Source organism: Phoca vitulina, unplaced genomic scaffold (genome assembly GCF_004348235.1).
Source record: "Phoca vitulina isolate PV1807 unplaced genomic scaffold, GSC_HSeal_1.0 scaffold31, whole genome shotgun sequence".
Lineage (NCBI taxonomy): Eukaryota > Metazoa > Chordata > Mammalia > Carnivora > Phocidae > Phoca > Phoca vitulina.
In genome coordinates this window covers 24,483,324-24,497,757 of record NW_022589734.1, presented here as the reverse complement: position 1 = coordinate 24,497,757, position 14,434 = coordinate 24,483,324, and the positions used below count along the sequence as shown (strand labels likewise).

The 14,434-nt window shown below is 42.3% G+C and overlaps 1 protein-coding gene across 1 annotated transcript in view; it reads right to left on the bottom strand.

The window, feature by feature from the left end:
• The window catches only part of LOC116644850 (histone H2B type 1-A-like), a 383,608-nt gene that overhangs the window by 349,767 nt on the left and 19,407 nt on the right, over nucleotides 1-14,434 (bottom strand). The window lies entirely within an intron of this gene.

Below are 14,434 nucleotides of genomic sequence, written 5' to 3'. Positions count from 1 at the left end.
GAATGGTCTGGCCTGGACTGCCTTGATGGGTTGTAATATTCTTCCCAGTTCTGTGTCCCTTTGTCTCTCAACTGATACATGTGTCAACTGGATGTTAAAACCTGACAGTCTTCTTTGAAGTTTCATCTGGAAGATTCCAATATCTTAAATTACCTGAAAAACTGCCTGTTATAAACATCTAGATATACCAGTTAAAATATGGCAAATATCTTTTTAAATACATAGCTCCAAAGATAGTAAGAGATATCCCCGTGGATGTAATGAAAAGTTTGCAGTATGAACTAACTTTTCAGTGGCCCTGGGACTGGGGTGGGAAGCAGACATCAGTTTCAGTGATGCAGGGGTCTTGAGATCTAGGTCCCTGGGGATGAGGAATAAAGCCTTAGACTTCCACCAGGAAGGCGATTATAATGGAGATCCTATTATAGAACCAGAGCCCTCAAAGGGGTTCGAAACTGAGTTAAAGAGGCTCTGTCCATTGCAACAGTGAGACAGTGATAATTTACACGTACTGAGCTCTGGTTTGAAAAGAAAAAGCCTCTCCTTCAAATTCCGAAAATTCATGACTATGCCATGGGAAGTTGGGGGTTGCAATTCACACTGTTTTTATTGTCTGAGAACTCTCTCTCGGCTGAAAAACTGAACTAAGAACTGGGCCCAGGCTGATTTCCTTAACACAGATCACACAGAATTACTGAAGATGAAGCTCCACTTAATATGACTTCCAGATCCAAAATTAGAAACCCTCACAGAAGCAATCATCCAAGGCAAGTCCTCAGACTCAACACATAGCAGGATCAAATTGCTGAGAACTTCCAAGAGTCAGATAAACTGATAAATGCCTTATGTAAGCATGCTTAAAATAATTGAAGAAATAAAGGATAGACTCTAAAACGTAAGAAGATACCCAAAAGAACAGGCATATTTAAGAAAGGCACTACTTGAAATACAAAAGACATATTTAGGCATTGAAATTAGAAACGAAGTCATTAGTCATTAGACAACTAGCTAATGACTGAATTAGTGAAACAGAAGGTAGAACAGAATTATACAGAATAAAGTAATTTATACAGAATAAGTTATACAGAATAATTACACAGAATATTAAACAGAATAAGTATATTATACAGATTAAAGCTCAGGGAGATAATGATGTGTGGTAGCAAAGTTAGGGGACTTGGAAAATAGAGTTAAAAGGTCTGGTATATGTTGAATAAGACTTCTGGAAAAAGAAAATGAACAGAATTGAGGAGAGGTAATGCTTTAAGAAATAATGGTTAGGGCTTTTCCAGAATAGATGGAAACCATATTTCTCAGATTCAGGAATCACAAAGAGTCTGAAGCCAGAGAAATGAAGTTAAAGCTATACCTAGACATATCATAAAGATCTTGCGGGATGCAAAAAGCTCTAAACTTATCTGTAACAATACATACCATAAGAGGTCATTGGCGAGGGTGGGGGGGTGAATTACATACAGTATGATACCAGATAAGGGACCAGTGTTCTTTTTAAACTTCAAGATAATAAAAAAAGACAAAGTATAAGAAAGTGGGTGAAGAGTACGTAACTATTAGTACAGTACGTAAACACAGATGAAGAACAGACATGCAGAATGCACCCTACCTTACTATCAAAGACGGGAACATTAGAAGAACAAGATATTATTTCTTACCTGTCCACTTCCATAAATATTTGAAAGACTTATCCCTAGTTTAGGCAAAAGTGTGGGGAACTAAGCTGTTGTTTGTAGGAGTCAGGGCATCTTTCCATTTGGTGTGGCTGCTTCATGGCATCTACCAGGGAATAATCCGAACAGCCACACAAAAGCATGTCCCAAGACAATCCTTGTAGCAGTATTTGTAAAAGGGAAAAATTAGCAGCTAACTAATGGCCATTAATGTTTGAATAGCTAAATAAAATAAAGTACATATATTTTGGAATACTCTACAGCCATCAGAAAGAACTAATAAAATCTATACATATTAAAGATTTAAAGGAAGTATTAAGTGAAAAAAGCTGATTGTCAATTCAAAGGGATACATGCACCCCTATGTTTACAGCAGCATTATTTACAATAGCCAAGATATGGAAGCAGCCCAATGTCCATCAATAGATAAATGGATAAAGTAGAGGTAGCATATATATACAATGGAATACTACTCAGACATCAAAAAGAATGAAATCTTGCCATTTGCAACCACCTGGATGGAGCTAGAGAGTATAATGCTAAGCGAAATAAGTCAGAAAGACAAATACCATATGATTTCATTTGTTATTTGGAACTTAAGAAACAAAACAAACAAGCAAAGGGAAAAGGGAGAGAGTGAGAGGAAGGAAAGAAGGAAGGAAGGAAGGAAGGAAGGAAGGAAGGAAGGAAGGAAGGAAGGAAGGAAGGAAGGAAGGAAGGGAGGGAGGGAGGAAGGGAGGGAAGGAGGGAGGGAGGAAGGGAGGGAGGAAGGGAGGGAGGAAGGAAGGAAGGAAGGAAGGGAGCGAGGGAGGGAGGGAGGAAGGGAGGAAGGGAGGGAGGGAGGGAGGAACGAGGAAGGAAGGAAGAGACTCTTAACTACAGAGAACAAACTGATGGTCACCAGAGGGGAGGGGTGGGGGATGGGGGAAATAGGTGACGGGGTGCAGGAGGGCACTTGCTGTGACGAACACCAGGTGCTGTGTGGAAGTGTTGAATCACTACATGGCACACTGCATCTAACATGACACTGTACGTTAACTAACTGGAATTAAAATAAAAATTTTAAAAAAGAAAATAGCAAGTTGTAGAACAGTAAGTACCAAGGTAATAAAATTTAAGTAAAATGTATACACATAACATTACATTATGTAATTTACGTGTTTCTAAGTGAGTAGAAAATTATGAAAAGAAAGATCACAACATTAAGACGATGACAGCTCTCCTGTACGTTGTCTTGAGCCCTGGTTTTAAAATTACGGTACACGGGGCGCCTGGGTGGCTCAGTGGGTTAAGCATCTGCCTTCGGCTCAGGTCACGATCACAGGGTCCTGGATCGAGCCCCGCATCGGGCTCCGTACTCAGCAGGGAGCTTGCTTCTCCCTCGGCCTGCCGCTCCCCCTGTTCATGCGCGCTCTCTCTCAAATAAATAAATAAAATCTTCTAAAAAATATTTAAAACAATAACAAAAAACTACCCTCAAACCTGTGGTCACAGTGTCTGGGGCATGGGAATCTTTCATCCTAACAGCTTTACAAATTGTGTGCATCTGTGCACATGTGTGATTGTGTGTGTGTCTGAGAGAGAGAGAGAGAGAGAGAAGGGGACTGGTGCGTGACACCGGCCTCAGAATCCACAGGCACCAGGCTGTGCAGAGCAGAGAAAGGGCCCATGTCACACTGAGAGGCTGTGATGGCTCTACCTCCCCCCAGAGGCAGGTGCGGAGATGCGCGGACAGAGAGCTGCAGGTTCCTTCTGAACCAGATGTGGGTGATAAGGAGGGACCCAGCTTACAGCCTTGTAAAATCCTGCCCAAGAGAACTGTCTAGAAGGGGCCCCATGATCCCAGAAGAGGTGGAGGGACTGTAGAATGCCCGACGGCTGACAGGGGCACAGGAAGGGAGAGACCGTGGGGTGTCCCCAGGGGGAAACTGTGTCTAAAGGATTCAGAACATCCACCCGAGCCCAGAGAGCAGCAGTGCCAGATCACAAGAGTCCCAGTCAGAAACCACGTCCTGCCTCTTCCCAACCAGCCCTCCATCTCCCTAACCCCCAGCCCTAGAAGGATCAGAAGCCTCAGCTAGCAAGAGGGGTGAGGGGAGGAGCGGACAGAGAAAGGGAACAAGAAGCCGAACCTAGTGACTACCGACCCCCACCGAGATCCAAGCTGGAGATGGAGAGAAGCTTTATTTTTTTTTTTAAGTATAATTAGCACACAGTGTTATTTGAGTTTCGGGTGTACAATATAGTGATTCAACAGTTCTATCCGTTACTCAGTGCTCATCACGACAAGTGTACTCTCAATCCCCTTTATCAATTTAGGGAGAAGCTCTACTTTTAGATGAAGTTTGGAGTTTCGTGCTTTTCATCAGACGGGACCTATTCATTCCAACATGAGATTATTTGGAAGCTGAAGCTAACGAATGGACTTTTTATTCTGAGTCGCCCTGGTAACTCTGAGAAGAAATCCGTCAAATGAAGGGATGGGATATTTTGCTGTAAAAATAATTTGCCTATCAAGTCTGTCCACATTTAGGGCAATTAGTTGAACTGAAAGGAGAATATCAGTCACAAGACTTGAAGTCCCAGCTTTCAGACTAACATTTTTTTGCCACGGCGATAACTGTAAGGACTCTTCTCACCTACCGGTGCCGGAGAGCTCACTGACCACTAGTTCATTCATTGATTGAGTAAATATTTGTTGAACCAGTGAATGGAATGTTAAGCTTCCTTAGCTCTTTCTCTTTAAAAAAAAAAATTATTTATTTGAGAGAGAGAGCACGAATGGTGGGAAGGGGCAGAAGGAGAGGGAGAAGCAGACCCCCGCTGAGCAAGGAGCCCCACGCAGGGCTCGATCCCGGAATACTGGGGTCATGACCTGAGCCAAAAGCAGACGTCTTTGCTCTTTCTCTTGCATTTGTGACTGAGGTGCTTGGTTCTCATTAAATTGCCCCCTCTCTGCACTCACTATGACAGAAGCACATGCCGGGTTGTCCGGTAACCAGCACTGATGTCTCACACACGTCCACGACTGCATCCCTGCCCTACATCAGGTTTGTCCTGCCTTCATCCTCCATTGCCAACTCCCACTGCCTCGTCAACCCCAGCGAGGCCTCTGGGAGAGGCCAGTATGAAAAGGAAAACGCGAGAATGACATATGCTCTGCAGAAAATGAGAGTCACAGTGACGGCCACTAGGTAACTAGCAAGAAGAGGGCAGCTGCTTTACCTGGTTGTTTGGGAAAGGTCTATTTGAGCTAAATTGGGAATGATGAGAAGAGAGGAGCTCTGAGTAAAAGCCCTCCTGGCAAAGGACCCAGCAAGTGTGCCCAGTGCCAATGCAGAGTGAGTGAGAAGGTTGATATGGGAGAGGAGACCAAAGTGGTGGTCAGGGGCGATACCACGTGGGGCCCTACAGGCCGGGTAAGGGGACTGGATTCACCTGGCTGCTGAGTGATAAATGGTCTCTACGGGGCGAGACTGGGAACCAAGAGAGTCGGGAAGAGGCTGTGGTGGTCACCTAGGCAAGAGTTGATGTATGGGGGAGGCTGGTCATGGTACAAAAGACCAGACTGGGGATCTGTTCTGGAGGGAAAGCCAACAAGAATTGCTAATGAGGTGGGTAGGAGAAGAGAGAATGGGGGAGATCATTGGAGACTTCTAGATTTATGGCTTGTACAAATGAGTAAATGGTGTTATGCTCCATAGAGATGGGAAAGCGAGTGGGAGGGAAGCAGGTTTCCAGAAGAAAAAAGAAGAGTTTCATTCTGCGCTGTTGGGTTTGAGACACTTGTTAGACCCAGAAGGGAAGATGGCCCAGTAGGCATGGTGTCTATGACTCTGTAGCTTGAGACGGGGGCCCAGGGAGAAATATAAATTTGAAAGTCTTCACTTTTATCTATTTATTTACAGACTAAGTAAATGAGGAACAACCTGCAAAGATATTGAATGAGTCATTCTATCAACTTACTGTCCGATTCCCTGGCCAAGACTGATTCTGTGTCTATTCTTTGCACGAACCCTTGTCTTGCTCTTCTGCTCTTCACTAGTTCACTGTGGAGTGAGGCTTTTCCTTAAGGTCCCACGCTGAGCTATTAGTAGCTCACATGTTTTTATATCTGGTCTCAGCACTGAACATTTCCTCCATTTAAGAAGTAGCTTGTGGCTCATATTCATAGCTCCAAAATCAGAGTCCTCTGCCCCAAACTCTTCACCCAATAACTATGTCCCAAAGCCATGGGATTCCATTTGCATAAATTCACTGGAAAGGTCTCATCTGTTTTGATTAATTTGATCTTTTAGCCCTGATAAAAAACTTCCTTTGCCAGAATTCAGCTTTTACGTTTACTATCTCACCATAGATGTGGTCAGTGCTTTAATATTATTATTACTACTAATTACTACTAATAGTATATAACTACTATATAATTACTACTAATAATAATTATTAATGCATCCCACAAAAATAAGCCCAATATATGAATCTTAAGCTGAAGGTATCTAGTCTGGTCGCAGTATTTGGGTGATGTTAACCCTTAAAAGCGTAGTTTAAAATTGCTGGTTCACTTCCACATGCTTCAGATAATTCAGACTCTCTGTCTCTGCACCTATTCTTTTGGATGGATTTATTCCCTGAAGTTTTATTCTCTGGAGTTCTGGCTCTTGTTTCTTTTAGGATAAGGTGATATCCTCTCTTACTTCTCAGAATTATCTTAGGAGAGAGGAGTTCTCTTCCCCATCCCACAACGTCCACCCCAGAGCAACAAATGAAAGAAAGACCCCTTCCCTTCATCTCAAAAGCAAAATATTAATGGGAAAGATTGAAGGCTAACCTGAGCGAGTTAGAATGTGGGGTCCTCATTCCTTTCCAGTAAATTCTTTTAAGCTTTTCAAAATTTTCTACATTGCCCTACACTCCCAGGAGGTAAATTATTACCTTAAAACCTTTAGCCTTTATGTTACTCAATGGGAAGATTTTGGGGGTGGTGGTGAATGGTTTAATTTTTAACTTTTATTGACAAGTAGACCAAGCTCATTAGATCTTCGTCAGGCTTCAAGGCCAACTGAGGTCACTTCCATCTTCCCTAATCTTCCAGTCAGAATCAGTGTTCCTGCTTGTAGGATCCTGACACCCCACACCCTCTGTTTGCAGTGCTGTTCATTATGTTCTTCATTAGGATGGGGCACATCCTGTCCCTTTTGAGTCCTGTCTCCACCAGGACTGCTTAGTAGAACTAGGCTCTCCACAGAGCAGAGACTTAATATCCATTTTGTTTGACTCAAGTGACTTCTGTGGTTTACTGATTATAGCTGTTGGCGCCAAAGACCACTGAGCTTTTTGGGAACATTCACAGTCTGTGATTCTGCTCCATTTCATGGCAGAACATTTCAGGAGACTCACACATACTTGTGCCCTGTCCCCCTGCCCCACTCGAGACAAGAAAGCTCTTGGCAAAGCCATCACTGACTTCCGTTCTGGTAAATCCAGTGGCCAGTCCCAAGACTTTATCTGTCAAGCCTGATAGCTTTCATCACTCATTCCCTCCCTGGACTGTTCCACTTGATTGTCACCCATGATTCAGGCCCGATTTTCCTTATGCCTTCTTGGGTCCTCCTTCTGAATCCTTTAGTGGGTCCTCAGGTTTTCTGTAACATTCTCATGTTGGTGTGCCCAGGACTGTGGCCTTGAATTTCTTCCCTGTTCAAACTCACTCCCAAGGTGAGCCCACACAGTCTCCTTTCTTTACATGCCCTTCCTCGGACCCCTTCCTGAGCCAGAACTTCAGCTCTTCACCTGCCCTCACCTCTCCTTGAGTATCCAGTGGATATCTCAGGCTTCACACGACCACAAGAAGAATGCCTGAACCCCCTCCATCTCCACGCCTGCCCCAGGCTCCCCATCTTGGCTGATGGCATCACCATTTCGCCAGTTCATCTTGCCCCAAACCTTGGAGTCTTCCTCTATTAGTCTGCTCTTTTCCTCGACAAGCGTTCTCTCCACCAGCATGTCCTATCAGCTCTGCCTTCAGACCTTTTCCCAAATCCTGTCGCTTTTCATTTCCTCCAGTCCTAATGCAATCACCTGTCGCTGGGGGAAAGAAAACAGACTCTTACCTGGCCCCACCATTTCTCCTCTCTCTTTCAGTTCACTTGCGCATGGCAGGCAGAATGTTGAAAATATATATATGTATATGTAACTTACATAAATCTGTAAATATGCAAGTACATCACTTACTGGTTTAAAGTCTTCCAAAGCCTTCTCAGTAAAATTAGGACAAAATGAACCAAATTCCATCTCTTTAAGGTGCTTCCAGACTTCGTGGCTTGGCCATGCTACTTGCTGACGTCCGCTCCATCCACTCTCCCTTTGCCTTCCCCCTGAAGCTCTTTCCTGCCTCAGGGCCTTTACACTTACTGTTCTTCCTTCCAAGGTGCCCAAATCCCCAAGTTGATTTCAGTGTTTTATGATGTTATTTAAAAAGTAAAACACTTGAAAATATTTTTTCCAGAAAACCTCTAATAGGATGTTTGGATAGGAATCCCAAAAGATTATTAAGAGGAAAAAAAAAAGGTTGAAGATCCAAACCCAGATCTAAAGAAGTAGGTTCAAAAAACACGAATGCACATTTGTAACCTGGGCAGGATGCGTGGAACAGTTACTTGAGAACTCTGGAAAGTGAATAGTAGCAGAAGGGTTGGAGAGGAAGACCAGATTTGAGCAAAGCATTTTACTTAAATTACTTCTAATAAATTATAAAAATTATGACTTATAGGTAGAGTTTCTAAATTAGTATGTCCTAGATTTCCTCTCTACCATTAATGGCTATAAAAACAAAAAAACTTCATTTTTGTGCCTTCCTTGGAACTACACATTTTTGGCCATTGATGCATTAAAAAGGAGGCCTGTGGCTCATCTTTTTTTCCCCTTTTTTTCTGTCTTGACTGTAAATGTGAGGTCTGAACATGTAGCACTGTGGGAAGACCATGAGATAACAGGATGCAGATGAAAGCCGATAAACTGATGGCTGTTACCAGTTGGGATAAGCCAGATTGGAATGAGATAAGAAATGGCCCCCAAATCTCAGTTGCTTATAACAGCAAAGGTTTATGTGATGTCGGAGATTCGTGTCCATTATATTCTGACTGGAGCTGTGTACCATGTTTTCCTGACTCTGGGACTCAGTTTGATGAATGAGGCCTTATCTGGAACACAGTCGGTCTAATGGCAGAACTAAAAGATAAATAAAGCCAGAACTGGGTTCTGGCTTTAAAAAGTTGTAAAAGCTTTGCCTGGATGTCAGTTCCACTCAAATTTCATGGGGCAAAGCAAGTCATATGGCCAAGCTCAGCAAAACCAAGGTAGAGAAATATAATCCTTTCCAAAGAAAGGCCAGGGAATATTTTTGACCACTAATATCACAGTCCAGGCTTCTGTTAAACTGTTCAGTGAACTCTCCTTTCTGCACATAAAATATACTTCTTTCCTTCCCAAGACAGCCAGCTCAAAAGTCCCATTTAACCATGGCACCAGGCCTGATGTTCAAGATTTTTACCATATTATCTCATCCGTCTGAATGTGGCTTCTCTTGTTCCCGACACCCGTGAATTAATGAGACGTCTTCTCACCCAGTGTGTGAGGCTAGAACACAGACAATGCAATTGCAAACAGAGGGAACACACAGTAGTTGCTAGTTCAAAGAAATCTGAAATCATGTAGGTAGCTATTCAAGAGCTGGTGCACGGTCCCTGATGGTGCTTCTGCACTTGATGGGGAGGACAGCAGTACCCCCAGAATATCTTTCTTCATGGCTCGTGGCTCTACCCTCTGGGTGGTTCTTCCTTGTCTGTCATCCTCTTTGGCCATATTTGAAGACTCCTTGCAGACTGAGCAGATTTCTTGGCCCACCTCTGACAATAAAAAAAATGGGAGGACCCCAGGTGACCCCTATGATCAGTCACAGCCTCCTTTAGCCTCTTTTATCCAGGTTGGTAAATCTTTGGTATTCTATCACTCAGAATGTTAATCAGTTTCTTGCATATTTGGTTACACATGCCAACAGCCACACCCAGAACTCCTCATGACGTTTGATTCTCAAGGTAATCTCCTTCTCTCTTCCTCCCTCCCTACCTCCTTCCTCCCCTCTCCTCACTTCCCCTCCCCCCTCTTGATTTTGGATACTTTGAGCCTATTACACTTCAATAGGAAAACCATCACCTTAGTTTCATTTTGGGGGGGCCATTTTGCCCACTAAAGTTATTTACAGGACATTATCTTAGTCTACTGAGAGAATTTTTTTTAACAATTGACGAGACAATCACACCTTGATTTGGTATTTGCACAAGGCCAAGCTTAAAAAGGACTTTCTTATTTAAATCATTTCTCTATTTTACCTTTTCACTGTTGGAGTTGAGAAGAAGTAACTTCTTTCAACTCTGTAAGTCTAGAATTTTTAGTTTCTCTCAATTTCTTTCAATCCCATTCGCAAACCAGCTGATTACTTCTCAGCTTGTCCTCTGAGAAGTGCTTTCTTATGTTCTGTTTTCTTAGTTTGTAAAATTTCTTATGCTGTTCTCTTATCTGAAGTTCTGGGGAAGGACGTTCTATCTTGTTTGTGTTTGCCTGACTCTTGCTCATGCTGGAGGGTCTCTGGCTGTGCTGTGTAATTTCAGATTGTGACCTCACGGTTAATAAACTTTACTCCAGGGAATCTTGTAGGGGGTTGAGGGATTATTCCTCCAGAGAGATTTTTGTGTTTGCTTCTGCTAAGTAATACCAACCTGAGGCCACTTTTCTGTACACTTTATGTCATTAGTCTTCTTGGACTATGTAAATAGCATCTATGTGAATCTAAAACTAACATATGCAGAAGCCTATAGTTATTAATTTTATTGGGAGGGTTCTGTTTTGTTTTGTTTTGTTTTTTTGTTTGTTTGTCTGGTTTGTTTTGTTTTGTTTTTACCATCTAGAATATGGGTCAAGAGAGAAAAGTTTTTTGTCTCTCTGAGCAGGTGAATAGATGTGTTTTTTTCTAGTTCGCCCATCAGAGAAGCCATGGCTTTGTGCAGGTCTTGGCTTTGTGTGACGAGCAAGAATGAGAGGACCTTCCGTCGTAGGGACCTTAATTTTTATGTCGATAAACAATAATTGAGAGTCATGGGCATTCTCAGTTGAGTTGGTAAATATAATTGGAAAGAAACAACTCTGTAGCTCTCTTAGTGCTGGCGTTATATCTTTTAAATTTGGCCGGTAAATTACTCCGTAACGCTGGTGATTTGGGATGGCCAGGGTAAAGGAGGATAGTTTTCTGTGGGGTATGTGTTAGAGTGATGCTTCTATTTCTTCTCTGCAGAATGGCCTTGGAAGTAAACCTCGTTGAATTCATGTTCAGTTCTGAGCAGCTCTGTAAAGATAACAGGACCATAACAAAGACGCCGTGGGTCTCACCTCCTCGGGTCATTCTGAGCTGCAGTGGCAAGACCTGGAGAGAGGGAGCCCTGTAGATGATGTCAGCAATGCTCTGAGGCTTCACCGCCCTTGTCCTCCGAGGGGCCCGCTGCCCCGTGTTTCGCCGTTGTGTCAGTAATTGATGTTCTTGCTTTCAGCTTCAATTACCATCAGCCTGCTCTGGGCAGTGGACTTGGCCCCCGTTAAGGGTTAGGCCTTTGTCGGCTGGTACTGAAGCCTCATCAGACAAGGGCGCTGGAAAGACACCGTGGAGGAGAAGCATGTGCTTGCTGGATGTGCACCCCCTCCAGCCCCAGACTCCAGGGCTACCCTGAGCTTCTCCAGAGAGGTGTGGAGCCTCTGCAGCTGCATGTCTTGCGACCTTGGCTCCCTCAGGGCACAGCTGCCTTCAGCTCCCAGCCCGCCCTCTCTCAGGCCACCAGCAGACCCTTCCCAGTGGGGAGCTTTCCCTCACCCCCCTACCCCCCCGGGGCCGGCATTTCCAGCCACCCCTGCAGGTGCAAAGCTCTGGAAGCTTCTCTGCAGCCCAGTGAGCTCCACAGGCACCCTCCCTAGTAAGGTCTGGATCCCCATGCTTGGTCTTTCCTTCAGCCCCAGGGGTGGCCGCGGGCCCTTACTTCTGCCCTTCCTCTGGTACTTGGAGCTCTCTTCTCGCGAGCCACCTGCTCCTTTCTCCAGGGCGCTCAGTGAGTAAGTCTTCATATTAAACTTTCCTCATTCGGCTCACTGTGTGGTTTCTCTCTCCTGACCGGAAGGACTGATACAACTGTAGACTTGTCTTTTTGCCTGTTATTGAATATTGAACCGTTTGGATCATAGTTTGGCCTTACGTGCTCAGTATTTAATGTTCTCCCAGAGTTGACATTGAATCTTTGATGTAGGAAATACACTGATCAATATTGATCAGTTTCAAGCATGTTCTTCATTAGGTTTGACCATATTATTATGTTTTCTACATAAATAAAATGAAATGAAATATATTTTTGTGTAATTTATCTGTAATTCCATTTTCTCTCCATATTTTCCAGAATTTCTCTGCCTTTTTTGGGAAGGAAAAAACCCCGCAGCCAACACACACACACACACACACCCACACACAGAAAGGGAGTGAGAACATGTGTGCTTAATTCAAGGAACAAGTGACTTTCATAAGTGTGATTATTCTTAGTTATCAAGTTACGTCATTTCTTCTAATCTTAGCTTAATCCTCTTTAAAAAAAAAAGATTTTATTATTTATTTGAGAGAGAACGAAAGCGAGAGAGATCACAGAGGCAGAGGGAGAAGCAGACTCCCCACTGAGCAGGGAGCCTGACACGGGGCTCGATTCCAGGATCCTGGGATCATGACCCGAGCCGAAGGTAGACGCTTAACTGACTGAGCCACCCAGGCATTCCTTAGGTTAATCCACTTAAAGAGCTATAGACTTTTCTTCCCATTTCTACACATTTTTGTGATGTGTGCTCCAAATCTCTGTAACTTTTGGATGTGTGTGATAATTTACTGGATATATGGATTACATTGTCTTACCTCATAGCCTCATAGTTAAAAAAAAGTTTTTTGTGTTTGTTTTTCTCACAGAAATGTCTTTGGTCACTTTGCTAAAATGGTCATTTCTGTTTTTATTTCTTTTTTTTTTTTAGGTGTTTACAAACCATGTAATAAATAATAAATAAACTACCTGGAAAATTCCTTGACTAATATTTCTAAATAAATCACAAAATGTCATCAAATAATGATGGTGATACAAAGATTTCATGTTGCTGCATCTTGTCTCTCCTGGAAACAGTACGATATTTTGTCATCAAACATGATATTGGACTTAAGGTTGAGATATATTTGGCCCATAAGTTACGAATACTATTAGTCTTGTTTTACTAAGTGCTTTTTTCAGTAAAATAAGTAATAAGTAGGCTCATATGCCCTTTGAGCAAATTTTGAATTTAACACTTTTTTGGGTCTTGGTTTTTTATTTTTTGTTTTTTTTAGCACAAATGTTGCATTTGATTTGAAAGCAAATCTATGTTAAAATTTATGTTTTTAAAATTTAACAATAAATAGTTAATAACATAAAAAGTGAATGAGTTGGGAAGGGGATATTTGATCATGACATTTTTGGGTTAGATATAATTTTTGTGGTCTACTATTTGAAATTTCTATATAAATTTCATACATTATACATATATATCCAATTTGTTTTCTGGAAAAAATAGACTAGTTACTACCAAGTCAATATTAAAGTGCTTCATATTCAAAAATATAGCCCCTCTTCTTTGAACAGTGGGCTTCAGGACATTATATTGGAAGGCAATGAAATAAAGGATTTATCTGTGTGCAACTTAAGATAAAAAATGACTTGTGAAGATGAGAAGGGTATTCTGAGGAACTGTAGCATTCATGTGAAAAAAATGAGCAAACACTTTTAGAAATAATTTGTTAAAGTAAAACAACCCCAACATTTATGAAAATCTTTCTACCAAATCTTTTTCCTTTTTTTTTTTTTGTTTTTCAAGTTTTTATTGAAATTCCAGGTAGTTAACCTACATGTAATATTAGTTTCAGGTGGGGTGACTGGGTGGCTCAGTTAAGTGTCTGCCTTCGGCTCAGGTCGAGTCCCACATCAGGCTCCCTGCTCAGTGGGGAGTCTGCTTCTCTGCCCCTCCCCCTGGCTCGTGTGCATATTCTCTCTATCTTTCTCTCTCAAATAAATAAATCTTTTAAAAAAATTCGTTTCAGGTGTGCAATATAATGATTCACCACGTCCATACAACACCTGGTGCTCATCACAGTGCCCTCCTTTATCCCCATCACATAGTTTCCCCTATCCCCCCACCCACTTCCCCTCTGGTAACCATCAGTTTGTTCTCTAGAATTAAGAGTTTGTTTCTTGTTTTGCCTCTCTTTTTTCCCCCTATGCTTGTTTGTTTTGTTTCTAAAATTCCACATGTGAGTGAAATCATATAGTATTTGCCTTTCTCTGACTGACTTATTTTGCTTAACTTTACACTCTCTAGCTCTATCCACGTCACTGCAAATGGCAAAATTTCATTCTTTTTGATGGCTGAGGAATATTCCATTGTATATATATACCACATCTTCTTTATCCATTCATCAGTCAATAGACACTTGGGCTGTTTCCACAATTTGGCTATTGTAGATAATGCTGCTATAAGCATTGGGGTGCATGTATCCCTTCAAATTAGTATTTTGTATTCTTTGGGTAAATACCTAGTAGTGCAATTGCCGGATGGTAGGGAGTTCTAGTTTTAACTCTTACACTGTTGGT